Raw genomic sequence first — 10,041 nt, forward strand, 5'->3', positions numbered from 1 at the left:
TCTACAATGCACCATAATATATGATAAATGAGACCAGCTATGATATGCATTCCTAGAAGACTCCTAATGCATATATAACTATATGAAGAGTCCTAATCACACGCAACTATATGTACTTATGATAGGATATTATAAGAGACCTAAACTAATGCAAAGTCCTAAGTCTAATAAACAACTTATCCCAATATGGACTCTTAATTACACATGCATATAACGAACATATTAGGATGCAAATATGACAGAACTATATGCACTCCTAAACTCTATTGATGCACGCATGCGTATCTCGTACAGGTGACTGGGAACAGGAACAGTCAGACAACTAGGAACTCTGTTAAACTGTTTCTGATCTCTTTTTTGTTGTTCCTGCCGGACCATATAAAGTATCATTTCGTTCCTCCTTTGTCACTTTACTTACCACATGAAGTTTACCAATGTAAATGCTAATTTACATATAAACAACATGTATAACGTAGCCATCTCCACTCTCGTCAACAATAGCTTATCATTGCTCATGTCCCTTGTCTCTTGGTTTAATCATAGCTTGTTCTTCCTATGCACATCTTAGCACACATGTTAATTAGATAATCATCATTTGTTTATAATCATCAAAACCTCACTACTCAACAGATCCGTAATAAATTAGTACTGTATTAATTTTATACTTACTCTGATTTTTAATACTCGTAACGTTTGTATATTTTACACTATTTATATATTATATTTTGAATATTGTTGGTAATTTACATGTAAGATAAAACATAATCATGTATGATCTTGTTAGATTCGTCTCAATTTGTATTTTTAAAAATTAATTTTTTACAATTTTTTCTTAAAGAGAATTAAAGATATTAATAATCAGTCGTGCTTAGGCATGCGTGAAAGTGACCAATGTTGCAAGTATTAAAAATCGGAGGAAGTAGTATTTGAGAACGACCCTACAAAGCAAAGATATAAAAAGATACTTCCTCTGTTCTCATTTACATGACACAATTGAATTTTGGACACTATTCACATAAAACCCTCTGACTATCTTTTGTGATTTATACTTAAGAAAAATCATAGTCATGTGAGGTCTTATTAGATTCGTCTCAATAAATATTTTCCCAATATCAATTTTTTATAACTTTTTCTTATCATAATTGAAAATATTAATATTTGAAATCATGCATTGACAAACATGCCTAAATAATTGTTTCATTTAAAAAAGAACCGAGGAGGTATCATTAATAGATGCCTAGATGACTAGCTGAGTAGATGGGCTTATCAATACAAGCCCAAATCTTCGCTAAAACCAGCTTGTTATAACATTTGGAAAGCAATACATCAATGCATGCAAGATAGAGAAGCCAGCCTGACCAAAATAATCCACTCAAGTTTAAATCACTTCATTAAAAATTGGGTATAATCAAAAGTAAATTGGTAGGAAAATTTGTCTCTTACTTAGATTAAATTAATAATACGGAGTATTGTGTAAGGCGCGACATGTAAGGATCACAAACTAAGTAAGGTATGAGACAAATAAATATGGACATTCATTTTATGGTATACTTCCTCCGTTCCTAAATAGTTGCACCGTTTTGACTTTCACGTTTTCCAACGCATAACCTTGACCATCAATACTTATGATTATGTATTAGTAAAAATTTGATATATTTAAAATATATACTCCCTCCGTCCCGGAATACTCGACCCGGTTTGACCGGCACAGAGTTTAAGGGACTTGAATTGACTTATTTAATTTAATAGGTAGTAGTTGATAGTGGGGTATTATTTTAATGTAGTTAGTGGAAAATGTGTAAAGGGGTGGGGTTGGGGGAGAGTAGGGGTTGAATTTTTAATTATTTTTTGTATGGAGTAGGGGGTAGGTGGGTTAATAGGGGTTGAGTGAGAAATAATATAATATTGTTAGAATATTTCCATTTTTAGAAACAGGTCAAGTATTAAGGGACGGCCCGATAAGGAAAACAGGTCAAGTATTCCGGGACGGAGGGAGTATTAAGACAAACCTAATAATACTTTGTATAATAATTTTTAATTTTATTTATTAGTAGAAATTTAAGGTCAAAGCAAGACAAGTGAATAGTGTCAAAAGTCAAAATGGTGCAACTATTTAGGAACAAAAGAAGTATGAGACATTTTTTTAGAGACGGGGGGTAATTATTTAGGACATATTTGGTATCACTTCCTTTTTTCAGTTTTTGGGTTTATGACTTTAAGAATCATATGATTTGTACACTATGAACTAAAATATAGTCATATCTATAGTAATCGTGTTGATTTTGAAAACTGGCAACAAAAAAACTGAAAACTGCCCGTTTTAGTATCACTTTTTGTTTTCAGTTTTCTGTTTTTTTTACAGAGTACAAAATATGGAAACCACAAAAAACAGTTTCTAGTTTTTTGTTGTCGGTTTTCAAAATAAACATGATTACTGTAATTATAACTATTTTTTAGTTCATGATTCAATCTAAATCATATGACTTTCAAAATTAAACAAAAAAAATTAAAAACTGACAGTGACATCAAACGAGCTCTATACATTTTTTTTGGTTTTCATGTTTTATTTTTAGCTTTCTAAAAGTAAAAAACCAAAAATAATACCAAACGGGACCTAAAAATTTTACTTAATTTCATTTAATTAAGGTGGCAAAAGGTAAAGTTCAATAAATTAAATATATATATTAAAAAAAAAAAAAAAAAAAAAAAAAAAAAAAAGGTGCCAATTCTATTATTTCTTGACACGAAGGCAGGGTTGGAGAATTGGGCTTGAGTCCAAATGTCCAATGGTCATTTGCTTTGGATTCCACTTCAAATTATTCAAGTAGCCCAATCCTTTTAGTCATGAAACCCACATTTGAACTCTTTTAGTTTCATAACTCTTTCTTTCCTACACTTATTACAAAAAATTTAAGTCAATAATTTAACCTAAGATCGTACCCTAATAGAAAATTCGTATGAGTAATATCTCTGGGCACTATATATATATATATATATGTATATACTTCCTCTGTTTAAAAAAAAATTGTAATAATTTGACTAGTACGCTTTTTAAGATATAATTTTGATCATAATAATCTCTAATTATCTTATTCTGAATTTTTTTATAATTTAATATTATGAAAGTATATCATAAGACCGATTCAACGACATTTTACTTGATAACATTTGTTTTTAATAGATTAGTAAAAATATATGGTCAAAGTTGATGTATTAATGGTGGCAAAACTAAAAGTGTTGCAATTTTTTGATAAAAATGAGGTATAATTAAGGAGCAAGAACAATACGACACTGATAAATTTTTTAAAATAGTGAGTTGTTTCCTCAAGGTTGGTGCAATTTTGATTGGTCAGGGTATCCAATCATAAGGTGTTCTCTAATAGGATGGCTTGTATTTTTAGGACAATCCTCTATCTCTTAGAAAACAAAGAAGCAACGTAGGGTGTTTCGCCCTTCTGATGGAGCGAAATATCGCTCAATGGCTGCAATCACTTGTGACTTAAAGTAGCTAAAAGGTTTGTTATTGAGCTTAGGTGTGTAATGTGTATCATCCAGTTTGTGACGGTCATTCAACCCTTCACATGGCCAAAAAGTCAATTTCCATGAACGTATGCAGCATATTGAGATCGGTTGTCATTTTGCTCGTGATGCAATTACAAAATGATTGATAGCTACATCATCTGTTCCAACCACACCACAGTTGACAAACATCTTTACAAAGACTCTTGGAAAGAAGCAGTTTGATTTCTTATGTCCAACTTGGCCATTTTCGATTCTCATGCTCCAACTTGAGAGTGGCGTTGAGAGATACTTTAGAGTTTACTTTAATTGTACTATCTTTGTATTATTTATATGGACTATCAATAATAATCTAGGACAACCTTTTGGACATTCATATAAATCTTCCCAAATGTGCCTCTAATGTAGGTCTATGTTTGTAACACGAATATGCTTCTAGTGTGGAGTATAATGTTTCTACATACTACGAATATCCCCATATTTGTCTGAAGTAATTAATGTATGTACTATATAGTTATAGTACGGATATAAGGTGTAAATAAACTCGGAATAAGGACGAAGGATGAGTTAATAGTCAAGGACAATGGACAAGTGTGGTCCGTGTACGTGGACACCCTTCAAAATAAAGTTCGCTATTTTGTGTTTTTCACCTGATCTAGTTTGATTTTTTAGTTTTTGGTTTGAATGTTTTATGTAATTATTTTTTTTACTTTTACTAATATGGTTTGATTTTTCTGGTCAAATATAGTGTTAGACTAAAGATGGTTGTGGAACGGGCCGGTCCGAAACCCGACCCGGCACGAGCACGAAAAAAGCACGGCTCGGCAAGGGCACGAAGTCGTGGGCCGTGGGCCAGGCCTTAATTTTTTGGAAAAAGCACGACAAGGCACGGCACGACTCGACCCGTCACGACAAATCACGGTAAATTTAGTAATATTAGCCTTAGGCACGACGGGTCGTCACGGCACGAAAGCCCGTGGGCTTGGGCCCTTTTTTAGCTTTTCGGCCCGGCACGACCCGACTCGAAACAATGTGAGCCTGCCGTTGGCCCGACCCGGTTAGGCCCACGGCCCGTTGGCTCGACCCGAAGCCGGCCCGGCCCACGGCCATCTTTATGTTAGACGATTTGATAGTAGAGTAGTTAATTAATTATTTAACTCCTTATGGCAGGGGCGGAATTAGAGGGCGGAATTAGAGGGCGGGTTTTGGCGGGGGCGATGGCCCCCCATGATATGTTTAAATATTAAATATGTACAATAATAACAAATGTCTCATATAAATCAAGTGATTATTTTACCTTAAAAATAGAAGTTGTTGGAGGTACAAAGTTCAAATCTTGGATTCCTCACTTTTGTACTTGTTACTTTATTTTATTTTATTTTATTTTTATTTTTCATGGTTATAAAAATTACGGAGTATAAGTTAACTTTTAGCCCCCTGTATATAATTTATAGATTCTACTACATGTACACCTAGTGTATAAGACATATTGTACATCATGTTTTTCTATTGGTTAATTAAAATGGCATATTTATTGTCTTTCATTCTCATTTTTTAGTGGGTTTGATGATGTGTCAACAAATTAATGGCGGCGTACAATAAAATCTTGTACACTAGGTGCTCATGTAATCTTTTTCCATAATTTATGATTCCGCCCCTGCCTTATGGACTGACATTTATGGTCATGACTCCTCGTGGCCTTACATTATATTAATGACCATGAATTGTGAATGTAACCACAAATCAAGAAGAAGTTCATTGCTCTTCTAAAATGACAAATTTACATGATATTTGAGGCAAGCTCTTGTGTATTTAGCCACTGAATTTGACCCATAATACCGTCACTATGCATGAACAAAATACTCACTATGATTAAACTCGTGCTAACACACTACATTGGAGTAGTTGTATTCTCTTTCTCGATCTACTCAAATACACTTTCTTATATAAGTTGCCTTATAATACGTATTGAATCGATCAAACCCCTTACTGCAACGTCCCAGAACGAGCACGAGAAATCTCGCTAGGCTTTTCCGCATCTGTCTAAAAAGTAGTCAAAGTATCAATATAAACTCTCTAGATCACAAACTAATTGTATCTTGTAATCTGTATTCCTTCAAATCAATAAAAATTTCATCTCATCTGTCTGAGGACGTAACTAACACTTTGTTAGTGAACCACGTTAAATATCTATGTTCTTTATTTACGTTATTTAATATTTCTTGCTTTTGTTATAACAAGGTAGATATGTCATGATCTGCTCTTGAAAATCGTCACCATAAATCGGGTCGATAATGGATAGGTCAAATCAATATTAATGAAGTAATAAACAAGCAAGAAAATTTTGAAATGGTTAGAGACAAATACGAGTACAAATGATTACGGGACTATAATAAGTGGAGTATTTACGTTAATAAAAAATTTAATGTTAGAAAATTATTGGGGTTTCATTTTGACCTATAATTTACCAACGCTAATTCCTTACGATCTTACATTGAATAAAGACTAGACATGTCCAATGAATTATTTTTAGTTTTAACTTACCAAAACAATCATAAGGTTGTTATTCTAATAATTGGGTCTACTTATGAATAGATCGATATCAATATGAGGTTATTTTGTCCAATAACCGGGTCTATTTATGGGAAAATCAATATACACCGATTATAAAGCTATCCTGTTTAATAATTAGGTCTACTTACTGGAAGTTATAAAAATGAATCACTTAAACTTATTGGCCCTTGTCTCATTTTATCAAAGTATTGGGCCTGTTTGTTAATTAACTACTCCGTAGTTTTTTTATTAGCTTTTGGCTTTTTTATTTTGACAAAAGCCAATAATACATACTAGCTCTGCTTCATAACGTTCGTTACAATTATCATTTGCACGGACTCCAATTCAATATTTAACTACTAATATATCTAATTTCGAATGTGAAAAAATTATAAAAAGTTGATATCCTGAAAATACATACTGAGGCCAATTTAACAAGATCTTACATGTAACGTTTTGATGTATATAATAGTGAGAATTTACGGTTAAAGTTTTCATACTCTAAACACATTTTTCAAAGCGTAAAGAACTTAAGAAACGGAGGTAGTATTTGGTAAATGACTTTTTCCTTGGCTAAAAACTCGACTTTTCCGCCTAAACTCAAAACCAAGTAAGATTAGCTTTTTATATTGGCTTATGGCTTTTCATTTTGGTAATTACATTTTCATAAAACAGCTAGTAATAACCAACATCCAACGTTACCAAACACATTTTTAGAAAATATATAGTCAAACAACCAACACAAAAAGGCAACACAAACTGCTGGTAAACAAACCAAGTGAAATAACCAACATTCAATTGTCAAACATGCTCATTATCTTATTGAACCTATATTATACGAAGTACTCTGTATTACCTTTTATGAACTTATCAACCCTTATTTACATTTTTACCTCATCTTGTTACACCTAAGGCTGTCAAAAACTGACCCAATCCTATAAATTTCTAACAAAGACCGAAGTAACTCGAAGAAAATTCACCTATTCAACCCGAACAATTACATTATCCGATTTTACTGGAACTAATTATATCCGACCTATGACCGACCGATGACCAAATTTAAGACCCTTCCGCATAAACAAGTAAAAATTAGGCCCATTATAACCATACGTCCATACTCCATGGTCGAAAAGATCAAGTGATGACGTGTTGGATTAGGATGGTGAGATGGTTATGATGAGAAGGAAAAAGAAAAAAAAAAAAGAAGGAAAAAAGTAGGGAGGTGAGTCGTTATCTGAATACGACGCGTGTATGAAGCGGCCTCGGTTCGCTGCAATCTGTACTTTTGCTATCGAACAACATTATTCAACACCTTGTCCCTCTCTAGCTTTCTCTCTCCTCTCTCGATCATAGCTGATTGTCGGGCGAGGCTACATCGCTGGTAACCTGCGAAATAAGGACCCCATACCCACCTTAAATAAAAAATGAAAACATGGCCCATCTTTAAATAAATGTGTAAAAGTGTTGCTAACCATGTATATATTGTCATTGGTAATATAAGTATTATCATTGTTGTATATATACTGTCATTGTTGTATTAAAATACAGTCACAATCACCCAAAAAAAAGGAAATTATGTATACAACTGTAATGAAATATAAAAAGTAAAGAGACCACTTAAATAAATGAATAAAAGTGTTGCATATTAAATGAATGAGCAAAAGTATGTATACAAGTGTTATATAAGTATTGTCATCGTTTGCATAAATACTGTTATTGTTGTATTAAATATTGTCATTGTTGTACTAATTACTGTCATTGTTGCCCATACGTAATACTTTGTTTGACTTTTCAACTATTGAGCGGAAATTACAATTTTACCCCAGGTATGGAGTAATTGTGCCGCTGTCCACCAGCGATGTAGCCTCCCTCCTGATTGTCGATAGTGTTTGTGTTTACTTTGAAATGTCTAACCCTCTATAAAGATGGCAGTGGGCCGGTTTGGGTCGGGCTATGGACCGAGTGGGCCTGGTCGGGCTGGGCCCGTAAGCTTTCATGTCGGGCTGGGTCGGGCCGTCGTGTCTAATGCTAATTTTACTAAATTTAGCGTGTTTTCTTGTGCCGGATCGAGTCGTGCCGTATCTTATCATGTTTTTTTCCCAAAATATTAAGGCTCAGATCATGTCCACAGCCCACGACTTCGTGTCCGTGTCGGACCGAACTTTTTTTGTTTTGGTAAGGGTCGGGTAACGGGTTTCGTGCTGATTGTCGATAGTGTTTGTGTTTACTTTGAAATGTCTAACTCTCTATAGTCTATTCCTTTCTTTAACACAAACATTTATGCCCATATATCCATAAATTTGGTTCGGGCTTTTGGTGTCGAAACAGGTTTTTTTTGAGCTTTTCGGGTCGGGGATGGACTTTAGTCTAAAAATGTGTATTGGAGGTTGCCTAAACTCGTACTTTTTTGGTCGGATCAGCGGGTAAGACCATAGATGATCAGGTCTAACATAAAGTCTTACTTTTAGGTAAAAATATTTGCTTCATTTGACATTACAGTACACAGGAGTAAAAATTAATTCAAAATGCATAAAAGTTAACTTTAAACATGTAAAAAGTTATCTATTTTTAGTGATAAAATTTTCCATTTTAATAAAAACAATTATTCAAAATCACTAATAATGTATAAAATAATCATTTAACCGGATTAATCATTTATAGTGTTTACCTAATTATGTAAAAGTTACAAAAAATATTACGTAGTAGGTAAAAGTTATTTTTGTGTTCAATAGACCTACATGCAAGACCTTTTATTTGTCAGTCTAGATCATTTCTAAAATATTGTCTTATTACCGTAAATTTCATGAAAATACAACTTTATTTTCACATAAAATACAATAGACCCGTTACTTTTATTTCTTCTCGATTATACACGACCAATTCTTAAAAAAACACCATTATAAAGAGGACAAATTGAGTTACATCAGCATTATAAAAGTTAGCATTGAACACCAGCTCTAACTAGCAGTTTGTGAGTCCTAATAGGTCACATTTAATTTGGTCCAACCATAAGGATTTGAAGTAATTTAACTTAGTCCGTTCATTTTTATTATTTTTGAGTATTTTTTTATTATTATTTTTACAATTCAACTTACATATGCTCAAGTTGAGTCTTTTATTTGAAATCTTGGTGAAGGTAACATCAAAATTTGAATGTGAACAAAAAATCATTTAAATATCCTTTCACGAAAAGAGGAGAGTTTGGTTTACATATAACTCCAACAGAATTTTCATACTAAAATTAATTGTTAATAGTGAAAGTAACTTCTTAAGATTTTTTTTTTTTTTTTTTTGTGTTAGCACTCGGTTCACCCTTAGGGCTAATCCGAATTCGGGGCGAGTTCTGGGTGGATAGGTTCCAGTCCCCTCCCAATTGTTGTTGCGGGGGATCGAACACGAGTTCTCCCTACCAAGTTCAGCCCCAATCACCACTGAACCAACAGGCAATTGGTAACTTCTTAAGATTATAAGTTGGTGTTTTCTCTCATCTACTTTAAAGTAAGACAACTCACATGTAAATAATCTTGAGTCTCAACAAGATCAAGTACCATAATCAAAGCAAGATAAAAGTACATCCATGTTCACCTAATTTTATATTTATTTTAGCAAAAATAAGTTAAGATAAATCAAATAAGTTTAGTTAGTTCCAGTTCATGGAACACAAGGGCAATCCCATTTCAATTAAGACTAAAATTAATTTCTAATAAAGTTTGATACATTTTTTTTAGTTATGGTAAGTGTAAAGTTATCCAAAAATGGTTCTAATAAATTTCTAATAAAGATTACATGGTAAGTGTAAAGTTATCCAAAAATGTTTAAAAGTTAATCAAAACTATATTAAAAGTTACCTAGCGGGTGTAAAATAATTTATTGTGGAATGGTTACGCAAAAGACTTATAATTTTTTTGATAAACTCGGTTAAGTTAATATGAGTAGGTACATTTGTTTCAGATAAAATAAGTGGAAATA

The sequence above is a fragment of the Spinacia oleracea genome, chromosome 3 (genome assembly GCF_020520425.1).
Source record: "Spinacia oleracea cultivar Varoflay chromosome 3, BTI_SOV_V1, whole genome shotgun sequence".
NCBI lineage: Eukaryota > Viridiplantae > Streptophyta > Magnoliopsida > Caryophyllales > Amaranthaceae > Spinacia > Spinacia oleracea.